We start from the raw sequence: 14,077 nt of genomic DNA, 5'->3' as shown, positions 1-14,077 counted from the left end.
CAGATCTACATCTTCACTGTGATGAGCATGCAGGAAGCCAAACTCAACATTATAACACAGCACTGAGGTTAAATTATTCATTCATCATGTTTTTACAACAACCAGCGAGTCAAAAACATCAAAGTAACGTGAATGCCAGCATGGTTATTTAAGAACACAAGAGCAGTGTTACAGCTATTACAGTGTGGCCTCGCTGCCTGTCCCACTCCTCAGGCTGTCCGTGCTTTCAGTGCTTGCTGCTGGGTTGTATCACAGAATGCACAATGCAAGCCTCATTCACACCAGCCTCTACAGAAGGCCGTACAGACCCCAACATCATAAAAAGGAGTTCTGCCTTAGAAGAATATACTGGTGTTATTGCTATTATGTTGGAAGAACCCTCTAAAAGGCCCAAATTACAACTCAGAATATCCCAAGTTGGAAGGGACCTTTAAGGCTCATCAAGGCCAAATCAAAAGCTTCACTCAGCATTTAACTTTTGCAAGGAGTGTACATTTCCATCCTGCAGATGTGCCCACAGGTACATCCTTCAGATCTGACAGAACAAACAGGTTGTGCACAAACACTGTGTATACTTTTCCCCTTTCTTCATAATTAAGAGTAACTTCTAATCTGTATGGTGATAACACTCAGTAATCCAAGCCAGGCTGATGGCCTCATCATCCTCTGTACTACACAGAAATCTCTTTGTGAGCTTTATTTCCCACCTCAGTGCTCTCAGTACACATTGGCAAGATGGGAAAAGTAACAGATGAAGTTATTTGCCCAAGGTCGGACATTTGCCATTCCCTTCCCTGGACACCACTGGAAAGCCTTTCAGTCCTAATGTAATTTTCTGCAAGCAGTAGATAAAAAAGATACTACTTACCATGGGCTCATTAAGGTTGGAAAAGACCACTAAGGTCGTCTACTCCAACCATCAACCCATCACTACCATGCTCACTAAACCATGCCACTCAGTACTTCTACTGCTACACACGTTAGACTTCTGGATAGCTAAAGCAGCTCTGAAGCTCCAAAAGCTGACCGTACCTCTCTACAACTTTTCCAGCTTAAAATGGTCAGTATTCACCTCTTCTTAAAGCTCTCAGCTCCAACTGCTCCACAGGGCTGTTCTACCCTCTCCATCCAAGGGCTCACCACCTGGCAGCTTTGCAGCTCAGGTTGGCTTAAGCTCTGTTGGCAAGAGAGCTCTTCCATGCTAAGTACATCAGGAAATTCTTTTAAAATAAAGAAATTAATAAATAAGGGATTGATCCCACTCTGCATCTCTGGACACCTCAGTTACTGTGACTGACCTTCTCTAGCATTCACAGGTCTCATTCACTGGCATCCATTCAACAACAACATCGTTGAATGATAAACATTTGCAACTTCAGGGCTTCCCTTTGCTCTCCCTCCCACTGGTTCCCTTATTATTACTTTTCACATTAATTTCACAGCCCTGAGTACATAAATCCCAGCGCTATCCCCAGTACACAAGTGGATGTGCATGGGCAGACCTCTGCAACAAGCTGTCCTCCCTCCAACTCATCTCTGACTGTTGTTCAAAATGAGCTCATTCTCTGAATTTGTGGCCATGACCTGTTATCACCCACCAGAAAACATTGAGCTTTGCCCAGTGGAAGCTGTTTTGTGTTTGCAGTTCTTCAGCAAGCAGTGATGAAACACAGGGTGTAACGCACACAAGTCCTGCCTAGAGAACCACCCCATATTTAAAGCAGCAAGGCTCCCTTCTTGAGGCCTGTTATTCCTAGGTGGAAACATCAGGTCACTACTCTCATGTCATTTATTCTGCTCTGGGTCTGATGCACAAAGGACCCAGAACCTCCTCTGCTCCAGCAGGCTGAGATGCTGAGCCACATAATTTAAATTCACCATCAAATTCCTTGGCAACGTCAGACAGGTAGGGAGTTATGAGGGATGTGAACAAATGATGTAAGATGCATTTTTTATATTTACAGGGATTTTTGTGACAGGGCAGAAGGAGTTCTTCCCACACAAAAGCAGGAAAATGACGGGGAGTGCTGTGACTCTTCCAGCTATGGTCAAAACAGCCACTATATGAGCTCGTCCTTTGAAGGAGGACAAATGACCCCAGTCACACTCCGAGGCATGCTGCACTGGGAACCATTTCAGGGTTAGAATCAAATAATAGATGCTCCTTTCTGAAACCAGACGTTTGAGGATAAAATGCCTTAGACAAAGCCCTCAAAGCCAAACTAACTTCACAAAATAACAGTACATCAGCACTTCAGTGCATTTACTGAGAATAACCCAAATTCCCAGTAACATGCATGTCTTACACATGAGAAATTCAGCTAGTTTCAGAGTACATTTTCCATTGTGCTCCTATGTGTCACATCACATATTAAGGCGCAATTAATACATCCTCACTTTCAAGAGGATGTACAAATTACAAGCTCTTCCTTCCTAGATGGATGCTGCTTACAGGAAGGCATATTCCATAATAATTCTCTCCCTAAATCATATCACTTGGCTTGGTCCACATGAAATACCAGAAGAAAAAGGCCTTTAGAAATGCTATTGACATTAGCAATGCCAGAAGAACAAGCCATCAAAGTTAATTAATTGCATACTGGACATGTTATCTTCTTCTGCACAGCACTGCTTGAATCCCCATCATACCTTCCCAGACAAAGCTCCATTAACATGCAAATGAAAAGTTCACACTCCTCCTTCATTTTGCACACAAACAGCGGGTCTTACTTGAGATGACACAAAGTCATAAGCATAAGCAATGAAAGGATCAAAACGAGATAGGGTGGTTATAGGTGTCACAGTAATGCTTGCAAACCAGCGTCTCCTCTAATTACCACAGCACTTCTCGGGGCGATCAATTACAACAATACGGGTGAATGAGATCCTACAGCTGAAAAATGTATTAGACTAAACATGAATGCAGCCACTGACTGTCATCAATACATATATTTAATGAGGGGTGGGGTTTAGCAAAATATAGAACACAGAGAGTTATAAGCACCTAGAAAGACCAGAATCCATGACTCAGAGGCTTTAAGAGTCCCAGCAACACATTATACCCCAACTATAAAATCACTCAGCAGGCTATAATTATTCTTGGTGTTTTGTTTTTATTGTAAAATTCATTGTATGCATATATAACTGGGAGGCACAGGCAGGAAGCCAAGTCTCAAACTGTGCTTTATCGACTAACGATGTCTCCATTAGCCACGGGATGATGGTGCTCCAAACAGAAATACTGGTTTGCCCGGACCAAGCCTGAAGATGGTACAATGCAAGCAGTCCTCCACACCATGTAAGCATTGGTTGAACACTGCCATCAAGAATCTGAACTGAACAAGCTCTCCTTTCCTTGAAATGTTATGTACATCTTATTTCTACTTTGAAATGGAAAGCAGTCTTTTGCAATCACGTAAACAGGTGCCGGAATGTTCCAAAGGAAAACTGTTTCAGCAAAAATTACAAGAAGAATCTGATTTCTACAAGTCTTGCAATCAACAGGCAAGCAAAAATGAGGCCAAATTAGTGGCTGCACTGTAATGAAGGTGGACAGGCTCCTGCCATTCCTGTTTAGCTGCAGCTGCCTGGTTGCTTTGGACATTCATTGCTCTCCAACAAAAGCACACACAGCAGCAACACATTTTTTCCCTGTGTCATAGCTTCCAGGTGTAGGTACTAATTTATGTTACCCACTTTCCGATCCTCTCTAGGTTGTTTTGTAGTAATTCTGAGCTCTTGAAGCTTCAGCATTTGGCCAAGTGCTCAAAACCTCTCTGAAATGTGTTCTCACATGGGATGTTCAAAAGCTGATGAACTTCTCATTAGTAAATGATTTCACAGAACCATGGAATGGCCCAAGTTGGAAGGGACCTCAAGGATCATGAATCTCCAACCCCCCTGCCACATGCAGGGCCACCAACCTCCACATTTAATACCAGACCAGGCTGCCCAGGGCACCATCCAACCTGGCCTTGAACACCTCTAGAGATGGGGCATCCACAGTGTCTCTGTGCAGCTGTTCCAGCACCTCACCACTCTCTGAGTAAAGAACTTCCCCACTATCCAACATAAAACTTCCCTCCTCCAACTTAAAACCATTTCCCATTTGATAAAATCATTTTCCATTTGATAGCTTGAACCTTGTATCAAGGCTTTAAAAGCAGTAGCATGTGATTCTGCTCTGGCAGATTACATTGCACCTCCAGTGGCAGTGTTTCTTCTTAACTACCTTTGAAGAGCTGACTAAAATGTCTCACAAAAGATCCAGATTCCCTATTCAATATGTGAATGAGACAAGCATCTCAGAGCACTTCTGAAAGTACCATCTCTCTCCGGTGACAGCGTTTGGGACCTACAACATTCAACTTCAGAGAACCCAACCTAGGTGTCTGTGATTCAGAGAAGACAACGCTCCATCATTCAGAGAACAAACCCAATTGAACATAATGAATCCTCAGGCAACATCTTTGCAAAGTGATTTATGCTACCAAAGAGGATTTAGAGTTAATGGGATTTCAGTTGGAGTGTAAACTCTCTGGGCTGTACTTTCAGCAATTTTGGATGTGCGGAGCAAACTCCAAGTGACTGTGCCCTCTGCCTCTGTCAGAGGACAAGAGACGTGCTGTCACTCAGGCTGAGAAATCACTGACATCACAATTTTGTACCACAGTTTTGGAACGACGATCTTCAGAAGTGCACATGCTCTGCAGGAAGGAAACCCCTGAGAGCAAACTGTGCTCTTTCTGCTTCACTGGGATTGAACCCACGCTGCAGTGCAATGGGACCGCAAGAAGTATGTTGCATTTTGCATGACAGCCACACGAGCTCTAGGAATCCCAGATCACCTCAAAGCCAAGCCACAGCTCTGGCAGTGATAGCTTGACTCCTTACTCGCCTACCTGCGCTGCCCTCACCACACACACCATTATTTCTCTCTCCCTCTCCCCTCACACACTGCTGCCAAACGCATTACAAAACCCATCATGCAGCACCAAGAGCTCGCATGACAGTTCATAAAATTCTTTGGAGTTCTTCCAAAGGAAAAGCCCTGCATAAACAGGAGTTATTATTGTCATCTACAGACTAAGCCCAGTTCAGAATTTGCTAGTGCTCTGTGTGGAGACTGAAGATGCCCTAAGTATTGATCAATGTGAAGCAGAGGCTGAGCTATAAGCTTCGTTAACATTGCCCATAACACTTTTCATCGGCAGCATACAACAAATCACTGATGAATATTCAAGGCAACCCTCTGAGGTTATCTCTATCTTGCAGATAGAGGCAACCAGGAGACTGAAAGTTTGGGAGTGCCTTGCCTTTAATCATGAAGCAGTTAGATGCAGAGCTCAATTGTTTTGCCTGCAAAGCTCTCACAGAGAAAACTGCAAATTATACACAGATCGCTTTGCAGTGAAACTAAAGATTCATTCTATAGATCACTAATTTCATTCTGGAGGAAGTTTCTCACACAGAGGGTGGTGAGGCACTGGAACAGGTTGCCCAAGGAGGCTGTGAATGCCCCATCCCTGGAGGCATTCAAGGCCAGGCTGGATGTGGCTCTGGGCAGCCTGGTCTGGTGGCTGGTGATCTTGCACATAGCAGGGGGTTGGAACTGGATGGGCACTGTGGTCCTTTTCAACTCAGGCATTCTATGATTCTATGATTACCCCCCACACAGGTATAGCACTGCTTACTTTTACTGCCATAGCACCAACAAGCTGCAGCTATTTCAGATTCTGACAGTGCAGAGTAGGGAGTGACAGAAAAAAGTCTTATCCCAAAGATATGGCATTGTTAGGTCTGGAGAAGAGGAGGCTCAGGGAAACCTTGTTGCACTCTAGGTGCCACAAAAGAAGATTACAGTGAGGAGGGGGTCGGCTCTCCTGCCAGGTAACACTGATAGGATGAAAGGGAATGGCCTTGAGTCACACCTGTTGGTTCAGGAGCAACCCTCCAACTATCAGATACAGACATAAGTAAATGCATTTACTATGCACCACCCAACACTGAACAGGAGGTATTTTTACAGCATTCCAGCATCTCCAAGAACTGATGTCACCAAGCAAAATTAGGAGCACTGTGAAAGATGCGCTAAGGCAATGGAAATCTCTTTTCATGCAGTTCCACACACTTTGCAGCAAGGAGTTTGACATTGAAGCGGGATGTCCTGGGTACTAATGGCCCTTCTGCAGACTGATGCAGCAAGCTCACTGCCGTGCTGACTGACAGCTGAAGTAAACAAACATTAATTCACGCCAGGTTTTTCCTCCCTACGGCGACAGCTTTAGTAAAACGGCACAATTTAATGAGACACTTTATTTAATATTTATTTCACAATCAGCCTCCTTTACTCGAACTCGATTAGCCCCAGCCCACAGTGAATGCATTCCTTGGTTATTTAGCTGTGCACATCAACGCTCAATTTATTCTGAATTTCTTCACTTTAACAAGAGCAAGTGCTGGGTGCTGCACCTGGGATGCAACAGCCCTGGCTGTAAGCACAGACTGGGGGACGAGAGGCTTGGAGATCCTTGTGGGTCCCCTCCAATTTGGGATATCCTATGGTTCTGTGAATTTCTCTATAGAACAGACTCTTTAAAATTAAATACCAGGTAAGCACCTGCATGGCTGCAAAGTGAATTGGTTTGGAGGTGCTGTCGCAAGAAAGCTAACTTAGCAAAAATATCCAAAAAACAGGAAAAAGACAAAAAAAAGATTGTCCTTAAACAAGTAGTTTCCTAATCCAGCTGCACAACAGGTCAGAGATAACACTGATATAAATGGGACAGCCACTGACAACAGACTGAAGGCTTACGGTATGTAAGACCAAGTTACTGGTGGTGGAAGCACAGCAGTGCAGCAACACCATGAGGAGCTTTAAGAATTCCCCATATGGACAAGGCAGGGTTGGTCTCCATCACAGGACTGACTACTGGCACAGGCAAGAGCAAATGCAATGCAAGATGGCTTTTCTAGGGGACTGAGACAGCAGAACTGCTTAAAATATACCTGACACATGCATAAATAATATACTTAAATACCACAATATACACATAATATACAATAATATAAATACATACATAAACAAAAGAAATAAAGATTTCCTAATTAAGAAAGCTCTAATTCACAAAATTAGCTTCCAAGATCTGCAAGCACAATGGGAATATTGGGAATTACCTAAGGATCACAGTTGGGACATAACTAACTTGGCTTTCCAGTTTTGCTGGGGGGTAGATGAGGTTGGATCCTGCACCAAATATACACCATATTCATAGGGGAGATGGTCAGCACTTGGCAGCACTCAAGAGCACAAGAAGAAACCTCATTCCTACAGACACCACAAAGCAGCTTCCAACCAAACCACACACACTCGTGCTTCTCCCTTAATAAATAAGTCAATCACAAGCTCACTAGCCTGAAAAGCTCATAGCCTGCAGCTCCTATGTGGCTGCTGAGACCAGAGAGTTAACAGAAACCTGACATTATATGGAGGGCTTTTGATGTGCACGCACACAGATCCATCTATTTGAGCAAAATGCTACAACCGTATTTTTGAAATGTGAATACTGCTGGCTGGAAGAAAATGGGCACGGTTCCCTTTTTTAGAAGGAACAAATTGTTCTGAACAAGGACAAATGCAATAGAGAAATCAGGCACCAACTTCACTTCTGATGTTTCAGGCTTCTGATATATGCAACTCAGCTAGAACCTCTGCAGGACTTTTTTCATACCCAGCACTGTTCAAGAACTGCCCCATAACCACATAATGGTCCCTAGAGTAAACATTTACAGCTGGATGTCTGTATTATCAGATGCACATGTAAGAAGTTAGAGGGCAATGCAGAACTCCACTGGCTACAGAACGGGGAGGCTCTGAAGGCAGGTACCGCCTGCAGGAGCTGGGGATGGTATGGATACTGACTTCACCAGAGCAGGTTTTGGTTAGAGAGTATAGAATTTGCTGCTAAGTGTTAAAATTGCTCCCTGTAGTGGAATCCCTTTTCTGCCACGGAACCAGAGGGATTACAGAGAGGAGGTGCAGAGCTCAAAGCCATTACCACACAGGTTGAACTTCCAGCCTACGAACCTGCAGCCACCCATCTTCATCATAGGCTACCCAGTCCATGAATCCAAGCAGAGTTCCCCAGGGTCCTCAGGAGCCCAGAGCCCACCCCTGTGCCCTGTGAGAGCTACACATCACCTCTATCTTTGTTGGGGTTTTAACTGAATTCGTTACTGTAGGTTTATCAGAGTGAATACCTTTTCCCCAGAGGACGTGACACACCATAGACTGCAGGGGAGATGACAGAATGAAAAGGCTGTTATTTCTCTTCACCTCTTTCTCAAAAATGAACCAATATTCTCATGGTAACTTCAGAATAACACAGAGTGGCTGCCGGAGTCTCACATCCAAACATTTTATTCATTTCAGAATGGAGTAATCCCATTTCTCTAGAAGACTTCATGGGAATACCAAATAAATTGTGAAAGCTTTTCTGACTCTGCAGATATTTTTACTTTCCAGATATTTTAATTAATAAGTAGAGAGCATGAACCAAACAGGACTACTTTCAGAGGCTCTTCCTCACTGTTGATCAGGTTCAGACACATTATAATATATCCCAAACCTCCAGTGTTAGGAAAATACGGCAGCAAAGAGCTCTGTTCACAGCACAGAGACCTCTTACTGGATTTTCTGAGGTCGTTAACAGCAAGTCAGGCTGTCCAAGAAAGAAGTTGTATATGTATAAGTTTGCCTTAGTGTGTTTTTTAAGAAAATCAGTTATTTGAAATAAATATTGCCAGTGCTGCACTCACAACAGTCACGAACAAACCACGTATCAGGCCCTGGAAGCACAGAAGATGGTCCTACAGAGAACCTCTCACTAATTAGAAATGAAGCTGGCTGCCTTTAGAAACTTGTTAGATAAAAAGCTTTGACTGATCTATTTTCCATTACTCTGAGCTCAGGCAATGAAATTTAAATCACAGAGAAGTGCTAATGATTATTTTTCAAGTCAGCTTTTTATTACTGAAAGCATGCTTCGCCATACAGCAAAACCAAAATCTGGGCAGCTGGAAACATGACTTCTCCAAGCCCAGCAATCCCTTTCACCTGGAAATCTGCATTGACACTCACTTCCAAAATGAAGGCATTGATCAAAGTCCTGAACATGGATCTCAGCTTTTCCCACATTTCTCATCACTTCAGTACCTACGGATGAATGGGTGCTTGGAGCAGAAGGGTAAGGTGCTGCACTTGGGCTGGGGCAATGCCAGCCATACAGACTGAGCAAAGAACCCCTTCAGGGCTGCCCTGCAGAGAAGGACTCGAGGGTCCTGGTGGACAAGAAGCTGGACATGAGCAGCAGTGTGTGCTTGTAGCCCAGAAGGCCAGCTGTGTTCTGGGCTGCATTAAAAAAGGGGTGGCCAGCAGGGACAGGGAGGTGATTGTGCCCCTCTGCTCGGCTCTTGTGAGGCCCCATCTGCAGCACTGCGTCCAGGGCTGGGGCCCCCAGTACAGGAAGGACGTGGAGCTCTTGGAGCGGGTCCAGAGGAGGGCACTGAGATGATCAGAGGGCTGGAGCACCTCTTCTATCAGGAAAGGTTGAGGCAACTGGGCTGCTTCAGCTTGGAAAAGAGAAGGCTCTGGGGAGACCTCATTGTGGCCTTCCAATACTTGAAGGGAGTGTAAAACCATTCCTACCAGGAGTGGCAATGACTGTTTACGAGGGTGGATAGCGATAGGACAAGGGGGGAATGGTTTTAAACTGAGACAGGGAAGGTTTAAGTTAGATATTAGGAGGAAGTTTTTCTCACAGAGGATGGTGACACGCTGGAACAGGTTGCCCAAGGAGGCTGTGGATGCCCCATGCCTGGAGGCATTCAAGGCCAGGCTGGATGTGGCTCTGGGCAGCCTGGTCTGCTGGTTGGTGACCCTGCACACAGCCGGGTATTGGAACTGGGTGAGCATTGTGGTCCTTTTCAACACAGGCCATTCTATGATTCTGTGACTGCTAGAAAGACCAGAGGGCTTGACAAGTCCCTGTGCCTTCAGATTCACCCAGCACAGGGCAGAACATGACTTCCACATCAGACACGTCATTCTTTTAGTCCAACATCTTTAGCAGCCCCTTCCCTATCGATGCACACACAATCAAACAGCACAATTTAGTTCCCTGTGACTTCTTGGCAGATGAGGAGCAGCCCAGTGCAGACATGGGTTGAGCTGTTGGGACCCTGCATCATGTTTCCTTCCTGCATCCAGCAGCAGGACCAGGTCACCCAGGCATCATCTGACTTCTGCACACTTTGGCACCTGTAACATCCTTTTATATCCTAATTTAAACTCATTCTGCAGGGTACAGCCTTTTCATAGAAACATAGAACGGGTTGGGTTGGAAGGGTCTTCAAGGATCATGAAGCACCAAACCCCCCTGCCACACGCAGGGCCACCAACCTCCACATTCAGTACCAGACCAGGCTGCCCAGAGCCCCATCCAACCTGGCCTTGAACACCTCCAGGGACGGGGCATCCACAACCTCTCTGGGCAGCCTGTTCCAACACTCTCATAGTAAAGAACTTCTCCATGATATCCAACCTAAATCTTCCCTCTTTCAACTTCAAACCATTTCCCCTTATCCTGCTGTTATCTAAGCCCTTCCAAAGAGTTGAAGCCGCACGCAAGCTCATCTGCTTTTAATGCCAGCACAACTTTTCTGTCCTTCCTGATCTCAAAATCTAAAAGAAGACACTATTGAGATACTTAAGTGCTACAGTTAACACTTACTTCAGTAGCACCTTAAAAAAAAAAAAAAAAGGAAAAGAAAATAAACAGGATATCCTCTGATCTCGAATAGGACATGAGCACATTTTAGTGACACCCTACATACCCTAAGGAGTGTAAAATCTTACTAACAGTTTTCTTCCTCTGTTTGTAAAAGTGCTCCCTAGTTATCCCAGGAAAGTCATAGCTAGGTTAGTTTAAAGAGGTGGCTTAAATTTTGCCTGAAGTACATTGGGGAAGAGCACACCTCTGTGCACAGACAGAAGTGGAAGAGCAGTGACTCCAGGTCAGGTGACAAACAGCAATTAGCTCTCAAGCTGTCTGCAGCCTCAACATCCCTCCAGAGCCCAACGCAACAAGCCCTCTACTCATTTTTGTCTACATAAGGTGAAATCAAATAACACCACAACACAAATCTCACTAATACCTTGCCTTTGTCCTACATTCAGAGCCAATGCTTAGTAGCACAGATTAGTTATAAAACTACTGTAACAGTGACATATTTTCAGGTGGTGCAGATTCTGTTTAAGTACTGACAAGGGACATGTTCAAGTCCTGTTCTGCCCTAATTAATTCAACATATTAGCACCCGAGAAATATTTGACCCAACTCTCTCCATATAAATTCATGACCATAAGCCATCAGGACCGCATGACAAACATGACAGAACAGCTGTTTCACACTGAAAGAGAGCCATTAAAAACAAAATGAGGAGTTAGTCAGCTACTGACAGAATCGATGGGAGGGAAGGATAAGTGACTTGCTGCAAAATGAAATCACAGGAGCTGAAGAGTGAATCAAAACACTGCCCTAGGTCATGTAACACTCAGCACCAGCCCAGCTTGGGCTGCAGAACACATCTCTGCCCAAACCTCTGTCTACACACACGGATGGTTTTAGCACTGGAAATCTACCTTGTCATTTTATTGTCTACTGAACCCCCCGTTCTCAAGCTCTGCAAGCATTCATGCAAGCCTCCTCATTTCAACAGCCTCAGCATTGCTGGGTATGCCCTCCCCACACGCTCCTGCCATGCTGGTCACACTACTGCCATGAATCTTTAGCTGTCCTATTGCCTGGGAGCTGATGGCAAATTGCAGGAATTAGCTTCTGCCACATTTCTCAGTCCTTGCTGAGTCCTTGCTGAGGCTTGCGCTCATACTGTTGGTCCTGCTCTAGAACAAAAAAGAAATAAATGTTTTAAGAATTAGTGAATTTATTCAATCCCCAGCTGTTATGATTTCTTGTTTGGACCAAATGATCTCCAGAGTTTCCAACCTCTACAATTCTTTGATTCTACATTTTGCGGGGCTGGGGAGAAGGGGAGCATAACAGAGGAAAGCTCCACAACCCTCACCCTGCCCTGCCCATGCCCAGTGGTGAAGCTCAGCCTCTGGCACAGAGCCCTTCTCCATCACTTCCTCCTCCAGAAACTTATTTCCTCCCCAGAACTCAATTCCTGGATAGGAAATCCATAGAATTATTTGAGTTGAAGGGACCTTTAATGGCCATTGAGTCCAACTGCCCTGCAATGAACAGGGACACCTACAGCTCGATCCGGTGCTGAGAGCCCCCTCCAGCCTGACCCTGAGTGTTTCCAGTGTTGGGATATCCACCACCTCTCTGGGCAATCTGTGCCAATGCTTCATCATCCTTACTGTAAAAAACTTTTTTCCTTATATCCAATTTAAACTTCCCTTCTTTCAGTTTGAAACCATTTGACTCCGATTACTCAAAAGGAAGGAAATCCTCAGCCCAGCTTTGTGTTTGCCCCACAATCATTGAGCTCCTGAGCGATTTGCAGCTTTTGGTCCATTTCTGTGTCTGCTGCCGCAAAGCAAAACTTCATCTTACAGCGTAGATCTCTGCACTACTTATCACAGAATGACAGAATGGCCTGGGTTGAAAAGGACCACAGTGATCATCCAGTTCCAACCCCCTGCTATGTGCAGGGTTGCCAACCACCAGACCAGGCTGCCCAGAGCCACATCCAGCCTGGCCTTGAATGCCTCCAGGGATGGGGCATCCACAGCCTCCTTGGGCAGCCTGTTCCAGTGTGTCACCACCTTCTGTGTGAAGAGCTTCCTCCTAATATCTAACCTAAATCTCCCCATCTCAGTTTAAATTCTTCTTCAATTATGTCTTGAGTAGCTTGGATGCCAGCACACTAATCAATAATAACAATGCATCGATCCCAACACATCTACATAAATATAGAAGTGCAAATAAAGATGACAGCAGCATCCAATATCAGCATCATCACAGAAGTGGCATTACTTTTAAACCACAAACCCATGGACTTGTGCTCCTTCCTACAAGTCCCATATCACCATTTCCCAGAGCAGTTCCCAGGATATCGGGCTCTCAAGTGATCATTTCATTCCCAGTGCCATCCTTCCCACCTAATGAAATCACTGCTGAAAGACTTCTTTACAGGCAGGAAGGGAAACCCTGCTTTAGGTTCCCAGTTCCCTCCCTTCCAAAATAAAGAGGAAAACAGCATTCCAGGAAATAAATATGGTTTAAAAAAAAAAAAAAGACACAACAAAGGTGACTCCTCCATATATAGCTGTTCATCTCCTTGGAGTTTGTACTGCAGAGGAAGGAAGGAAGGAAGAAGAGGACCCTGCCATGCTGCAGCAGCGGGGTTGGAAAGGGGAAAAGCCCATGGGGTGCCATGCTGGGGAAATTTCTTTGCATCTTGCACTGACATAGCAATGCACATGAGAAAATCTCGCAAGGAGCAAAGAGGGTGCAGCAGAATGGAGCTCTGCCAGAGCACAAAGTTGTTGAGAAGTTTAAAATAGCTGCCCTGCTCGTGTTTGTCAACAGGGAAAAGGCTGTATCTGACAGCATGGAAGTTGGAATAAGGAACCTGAAATCACTGCACGCAGCCAGGATTGGACCCCAACCTCCTGCAAAGGGCTCAGAGTGGGGGGGACCCTGCGGGACCATGCACCACTGATCCCAAAGCCTCATAAAAAAATAAAATAAAATAAATACAAGGAAAAACCTTAAGAACATCCCCCCCCAAAAAAAAACAGAGAAGAAAAAATAAATGAATAAACAAACACCCCCCTTATGTGACTTTTTGCGAGGTCGGTCCTTTTGTTTGTTTCTTTTCCAGCCCAATCTCAGTGCAGCACGAAAGGAGGGGCAATGGGAGCAAGCAGTCACATAACGGTAACGCATGACATAACACAGCGGTAATACATGACATAACGGTAATACATGACATAACACAGCGGTAAAACATGACAACATAGCGGTAAAACATGACAACATAGCGG

General features: G+C 44.9%; 1 protein-coding gene across 1 annotated transcript in view; it reads right to left on the bottom strand.

The window, feature by feature from the left end:
- The window catches only part of RAB30 (RAB30, member RAS oncogene family), a 38,554-nt gene that overhangs the window by 23,912 nt on the left and 565 nt on the right, over window positions 1–14,077 (bottom strand). The window lies entirely within an intron of this gene.

This window comes from Lagopus leucura, unplaced genomic scaffold (genome assembly GCF_019238085.1).
Source record: "Lagopus leucura isolate 7727_CA_CO unplaced genomic scaffold, USGS_WTPT01 Super-Scaffold_702, whole genome shotgun sequence".
Lineage (NCBI taxonomy): Eukaryota > Metazoa > Chordata > Aves > Galliformes > Phasianidae > Lagopus > Lagopus leucura.
Note: the sequence above shows the minus strand (reverse complement) of the source record. Positions and strands in the feature narration are given on the sequence as shown.